The 7208-nt window shown below is 42.8% G+C and overlaps 1 pseudogene; it reads left to right on the top strand.

Moving 5' to 3' along the window:
* The window catches only part of LOC108535723 (acyl-coenzyme A synthetase ACSM1, mitochondrial-like), a 31428-nt pseudogene extending 25765 nt beyond the window's left edge, over positions 1–5663 (top strand).
* Positions 5664–7208: the final 1545 nt, after the last annotated feature.

Consider the following 7208-nt stretch of genomic DNA (forward strand, 5'->3'; position numbering starts at 1 on the left):
GTACTGTGGTCTGAGAGACAGTTTGTTATAATTTCTGTTCTTTTACATTTGCTGAGGAGTGCTTTACTTCCAATTATGTGGTCAATTTTGGAATAAGTGCGATGTGGTGCTGAGAAGAATGTATATTCTGTTGATTTGGGGTGGAGAGTTCTGTAGTTGTCTGTTAGGTCTGCTTGCTGCAGAGCTGAGTTCAATTCCTGGATATCCTTGTTAACTTTCTGTCTCGTTGATCTGTCTAATGTTGACAGTGGGGTGTTAAAGTCTCCCATTATTATTGTATGGGAGTCTAAGTCTCTTTGTAGGTCTCTAAGGACTTGCTGTATGAATCTGGGTGCTCCTGTATTGGGTGCATATATATTTAGGATAGTTAGCTCTTCTTGTTGAATTGATCCCTTTACCATTATGTAATGGCTTTCTTTGTCTCTTTTGATCTTTGTTGGTTTAAAGACTGTTTTATCAGAGACTAGGATTGCAACCCCTGCCTTTTTGCCTTTTTTGTTTTCCATTTGCTTGGTAAATCTTCCTCCATCCCTTTATTTTGAGCCTATGTGTGTCTCTGCATGTGCTATGGGTCCTAAATACAGCACAGTGATGGGTCTTGACTCTTTATCCAATTTGCCAGTCTGTGTTTTTTAATTGGAGCATTTAGCCCATTTACATTTAAGGTTAATATTGTTACGTGTGAACTTGATCCTGTCATTATGACATTGCTGGTTATTTTGCTCGTTAGTTGATGCAGTTTCTTCCTAGCATCGATGTTGTTTACATTTTGGCATGGTTTTGCAATGGCTGGTACCAGTTGTTCCTGTCCATGTTTAGTACTTCCTTCAGGATCTCTTGTAAGGCAGGCCTGGTGGTGACAAAATCTCTAAGCATTTGCTTGTCTGTAAAGGATTTTATTTCTCCTTCACTTATGAAATTTAGTTTGACTGGATATGAAATTCTGGGTTGAAAATTCTTTTCTTTAAGAATATTGAATATTGGCCCCCACTCTATTTTGGCTTGTAGAGTTTCTGCTGAGAGATCTGCTGTTAGTCTGATGGGCTTCCCTTTGTGGGTAACCCGACCTTTCTCCTTAACATTTTTTCCTTCATTTCAACTTTGGTGAATCTGACAATGATGTGTCTTGTAGTTGCTCTCCTCGAGGAGTATCTTTGTGGCATTCTCTGTATTTCATGAATTTGAATGTTGGCCTGCCTCGCTAGGTTGGGGAAGTTCTCCTGGATAATATCCTGCAGTGTTTTCCAACTTGGTTCCATTCTCCCCGTCACTTTCAGGCACAGTAATCTGATGTAAATTTGGTCTTTTCACATAATCCTATATTTCTTGGAAGCTTTGTTCATTTCTTTTTACTCTTTTTTCTCTACACTTCTCTTTTTGCTTCATTTCATTCATTTGGCCTTTCTTACAGTTGATCGAGTCAGTTACTGAAGCTTGTGCATTTGTCACGTAGTTCTTGTGTCATGGTTTTCATCTCTATCAGTTCATTTATGGACTCTTCTGCATTGTCTAGTTATCCATTCTTCCATTCTTTTTTCAAGGTTTTTAGTTTCTTTGTGCTGGGTATATAGTTCCTCCTTTAGCTCTGAGAAGTTTGATAGACTGAAGCCTTCTTCTCTCAACTCGTCAAAGCCATTCTCTGTCCAGCTTTGTTCCATTGCTGGCAATGAGCTATGTTCCTTTGGAGGGGGAGATGCACTCTGATTTTTTTAATTTCCAGCTTTTCTGCACTGCTTTTTCCCCATCTTTGTGGTTTTATCTGCCTTTGGTCTTTGACGATGGTGACGTACTGATGGGGTTTTGGTGTGGGTGTCCTTTCTGCTTGTTAGTTTTTCTTCTAACAGTCAGGACCCTCATCTGCAGGTCTGTTGGAGTTTGCTTGAAGTCCACTCCAGACCCTATTTGCCTGGGTATCAGCAGCAGAGACTGCAGAAGATAGAATATTGCTGAACAGGGAGTGTTGCTGTCTGAATCTTGCTCTGGAAGCTTCGTCTCAGGGGTGTACACTGCCATGTGAGGTGGGAGGTGTTGGTCTGCACCTAGTGGGGGATGTCTCCCAGTTAGGCTACTCAGGGGTCCGGGACCCACTTGAGCAGGCAGTCTGTCTGTTCTCAGATCTCAACCTCCGTGCTAGGAGAACCACTGCTCTCTTCAAAGCTGTCAAACAGGGACATTTACATCTGCAGAGGTTTCTGCTGCTTTTTGTTTAGCTATGCCCTGTCCCCAGAGGTGGAATCTACAGACAGGCAGGCCCCCTTGAGCTGTGGTGGGCTCCACCCAGTTTGAGTTTCCCAGTGGCTTTGTTTACCTACCTAAGCCTCAGCAATGGCGGGCACCCCTCCTACAGCCTCGCTGCCACCTTGCAGTTAGATCTCAGACTCTTGTGCTAGCAGTGAGGGAGGCTCCGTGGGCATGGGACCCTCCAGGCCAGGCGTGGGATATAATCTCCTGGTGTGCTATTTGCTAAGACCCTTGGTAAAGCGCCATATTAGGGTGGGAGTTACCTGATTTTCCGGGTGCTGTGTGTCTCAGTTTCCCTTGGGTAGGAAAAGGAATTCCCTTCCCCCTTGGGCTTCCCAGGTGAGGCAATGCCTCGCCCTGCTTCAGCTCTCGCCGGTTGGGCTGTACCCACTGACCAGCACCGACTGTCCGACACACCCCAGTGAGATGAACTCGGTACCTCAGTTGAAAATGCAGAAATCACCCGTCTTCTGTGTTGCTCATGCTGGGAGCTGGGGGTTGGAGCTGTTCCTGTTCGACCATCTTGAGTGCCCCTCTTCCAGCAAACTGATTTTTTTAATTTGTCGTTGAAATTGGTTTAATCACAACCACTCATAGAACAGTAGCATGCATCGTGTGCCTACATGTAATGAAAATAGACTCAGAGAGATGGCAACATTTGCCCAGGTACCAGGTAGAATCAGAGGCAGAATTCAAACCCAGATTGGAACCCGAGGTTGTGGCTCATCATCTCTAAAGTCACTGCCTTCAACAAAGGAGCTCTCTTCTCTTTGCAGGGTAACCCAGAGAAGACAGCCAAAGTGGAATGTGGGCTCTACATTCTAAAACACCAGAGACAGAGCAACTATGGATGAAGAGGGCTATATCTGGTTCCTGGGGAGGAGTCACGACACTATCAATGCCTCTGGGTAGGTGTGGCTGACGCCAGGCTGGCTGTTGTTGTCCTCACATGCCTTATGGGATCTTGCATGCCCAAACAGTCTTTCATGCATTGGTGACAGGACCCTCAGCCCAATTTGAATACAGCCATGTCTACAGTGCCCTGATCCCAAGTTTTGGTGCACCTCCCTAACCCCTGCATACAGAAAACTCAATAAAAATGAAATTCAAGAGGGTCTTGAAGACATAATAAGACACTGTGCAATTTAGAGAAGGGGGAATGAGATTGAGAAAGGAGACTCTGTCTTGGTCCCCATAGGTTCGGGGAGCTTATTTCATGTTTGTGCTCCTCTAATGCAGCACAAGATGTCACAGAACAAACATAGTAATAATAATAACTAACCTTTAGCTATTGTTTATTTTTATTATTATTATGAATCTATTATAAATCTATGAATACAATAAATCTATTAAGATAGATTGTCATAAATCTATTATTATAAATCTATTCATTATTATAATTATTTAGCTAACCTGGAGTACTTACTATGTGAAAACACTGTTCTTAATGCTTTATATAACTCACCTCTCAATGCTGGAAGGGCGATGCGATTATTGCCCCTATTTTACTGATGAGGAAACTGGGTGACTGACCAGTGAAGAAATTTGCCTGAAGTCTCAAAGATAGCACAGGGTGCAATCCAGATTTGAACTGAGGCAGGCTGGCTCTGAGCCCCTGTCCCTAACCCCTACCTGATTTTTTAAAAGACACATTACACTACAGTAACAATTTCTCTTGGATATTTTAGAGAAATGGATGTGATTTTTTTTTTTAATTTCTAAAACATGATGTACTGGAAATTTGCAGAAAGTAGATTTTAAATGCTCTTACCACAAAAGAAAAAAAGAGGTAATTATGTGAGATAATGGATATACTGGTGCCTGAGTGTAGTAATCGCGTTACTATATATATGTACATCAAAACAGCATGTTTTATGCCTTGAATATATATAATAAAAGCCAAAAATCATGCTGATACAATGGGAAATAGTGTGCAGAATTTGCACAAATGTTTAAGACCAAGTTTGAGGTTTCCAAGAGATTTCATGTCTGGCGAAGCTGCATGGCCCAAGGGCCCAGGGAACTAAGCATTCGCCCTTCTTTGTCAATAAAGGCAGCGAGGCAAGAAATCCTGGGATCACTGGAGTCATTTATTTCTCAGCCTACAATGTCCAAGTCTTCAAATTTTGGGCCTGTGGCACAGACAGATCAGGAGTCTCTGGCTCCCTATGACTTCTACCCTCTGTGCCAAAGGAAGCTGTGACTCTCCAAAGCAGGAGATTTGAGGACTTGGTTCACCCCAGCCCTGGTATCTGCCCCAGAACCCTTCATCCTCCTGGTACGGCATTGGGCCTACAGAGGTGGAGCATGCTTTGGTGGACCACCCAGCAGTGGCAGAGTCAGCCATGATGAGCAGCCCAGAGCCGATTCAAGGGGAAGTGAGGAGAACACAGAGATCATCGTGTCCATACATGGACACTAGGAAAGCAGATGCCAGGGAAACTTCCAGTCTTTACCTGGGCCACCTTAGGGGAAGGAGGGCATAGTATGCATGTGCACTTACACAGTATAGTGACCTGGGGGTACTGCAGCCTCTCTGTGGCTCTGAAGATAAAGATGACAGATTATATTTAGTGAGCACTTACTACATGCCAAATAATTTAACTGTCACAAAATGTAATAATCTAAGAGCTCTTCTACTCTTTATAGATGAGGAAGGAGGAGGAGAAGGAAGTTAAGTAACCCATCCACATCACACAGCTAGCAAGGGGTGGAGCCAGAATGGCATTTCAGCAACGTGGCTGAAGAACAAACATGCATTTGTTTATTAAAAAGTGTTTATTGAGCACCTTCTATTTGCAAGGCCTTGTGCAATAAAATGGGGATAACACTACTAATATATGAATAATAAATTGTCAAGAATTATCAAATGCCCATTGGGTTACAGGCACAGGATTGCATATATAATAATAGTAAAAATAATGATGAAAGTACTGATGACAGGGATAATAAGGTAAACTACCTGGATGTTTCATATGTATTATCTCATGGAAGCTTTAAAGAAACCAAATGAGGAATGGAATCTTTATTGTTCCCATTTCACAGAGAAAGAAACTGAGGTTAAGGAGAGGTCAAGTAACTTTTCAAGGCATGGAGTGGACATTGAAGTATAGGCATTTGCACCTGGTCCTCTTCTTTTCCAAAACTACCGTAGGGTCCAACGTCACCTTGTTTTTCCACTCATTCAATAAATATTGACTTTTTACACTATGTAATAGGTTGACACTCATCATGAGCCTCTGCAGGTAGTGAAGGCATTTATTGTCCTGACCCCACACTTTCTGTCTCATGACAAGGGCCAACTGACCAAGGAGCTGCAGCAGCATGTAAAGTCAGTGACAGCCCCATATAAGTACCCGAGGAAACTAAGTGAGGGCAGATGGAAGGGGTCAGTTCCCAGTACTTCTACCCATGTCTCCTAGGGTGGTTGTGCAGGGGGAAGCTTGGACACTCACAGTAGTGGCTATTTTTTCTGCATAAGAAGCAATTTGGCTTAGGGATGGGGTGTTCTCTTAAAATGTGTTTAAACTGACAAATTAGAAAATGATCTATTAAAAGCAAGGAGACTTATAGGTAAATCCTAATTCAGGTGATTACAACAAATATTTCTTAAGCACTTTCTATATGCTGGCAATTATAAGAGTGTTTAAGATAAATCTAGTGTAATTACTGAACTCAGAGTGAGAGTAAGAAAATGACAGATACTTATAGGACAACACATGAGATATTACAAGCACATGCAGTGTTCTGAAATAACACAGAGGAGGGCATCATTAACTCTGCAAGAGCTAGGAGGAGGTTCAAAGAGGAGGGCCTAGTGAGTAGGGATTTTCAAGATGCAAAGGACTAGAGGGGATGATGTGAAAAGAGGAAGAACCTCTCAAAACAAGATGACAGGGCTGGGCATGGTGGCTCACACCTGTAATCCCAGCACTTTGAGAGGCTGAGGCAGCATGATCACTTGAGCCCAGGAATTCAAGACCAGCCTGAGTAACACAGCGAGAACCCTATTTCTATTTAAATAAGTTTAATATATAAAAAAAGGACAATAGAGTAAACAAGAAGCACTGAGACATGAGGCAACATGACATGCAAAAGACAGTAAATTATAACTAGTAACATAATTTCTAATGTCTCCAAATGATGAAAGTAGCATACAGCTCTTAAAACTGACATGAGAAACTGCATTTAGTGACTTCAGTCTTTGGTGGAAGTTCCTAGTGCATGAAATGGAACAGATGAGAAAAGGCCTTGGTTCCTGTGCTGTGGGAATAAGGAACTGGTGAAGGGCTAAGTATCAGAGGATCTGTAATTCAGATAAATCACTCTGTTGGTAACCTGGAGGGTGAATTTGAGGAGAATGAGACTGGAGGCAGGAGCAAGGCAGTACCAGTGCAGGTGAAGAAAGAACATAGGTAGAACTTGGCCACCATTTAGAAAAGGTGAGAGGAGGAGCCAAAGAGAGGGAAACCTGTGGGATCATGGCCAGGTTTCAGGACAAATGGCAGAAGCATCCAATATTGAAAATAGAGTCAGAAGAGCCTTCTTGAGTGGAGGTGGGTAACAGGGCATTGTAGGACAGGATGTTTGAGATTTCTTGACATATCCAAGTGGAAAAGTCTTGGAAGCATGAGGCCACACCAGAGCTCAGTGAGGGCAAGAAAATAGGGAGTGTGGAGTCATCAGCTTGCAGGTGACAGCTGAAGCCATTCTCCCACTTCAGGAGAGAAGCACATGAGCAAAGAGTTGGTGTCCTGGAGAACACCAACATCCCAAGTGAACTGAAAGAGGGAATTCAGAGGAGTGGCAGAGGGAAAATTAAATGGAAGAGTGTGCTGCAGAGATAGCACAGTGATCCAGGGCTTGATCTTTGGAGGCAGACTCCTGAATGATGGTTTCCTTTTCTGTAAATGAGAGTAAAATTATGTACCCATGCATGGAAAAAAATCTCAACAAACTAGAAACAG

The sequence above is a fragment of the Rhinopithecus bieti genome, unplaced genomic scaffold, assembly GCF_001698545.2.
Source record: "Rhinopithecus bieti isolate Rb0 unplaced genomic scaffold, ASM169854v2 scaffold_1368, whole genome shotgun sequence".
Lineage (NCBI taxonomy): Eukaryota > Metazoa > Chordata > Mammalia > Primates > Cercopithecidae > Rhinopithecus > Rhinopithecus bieti.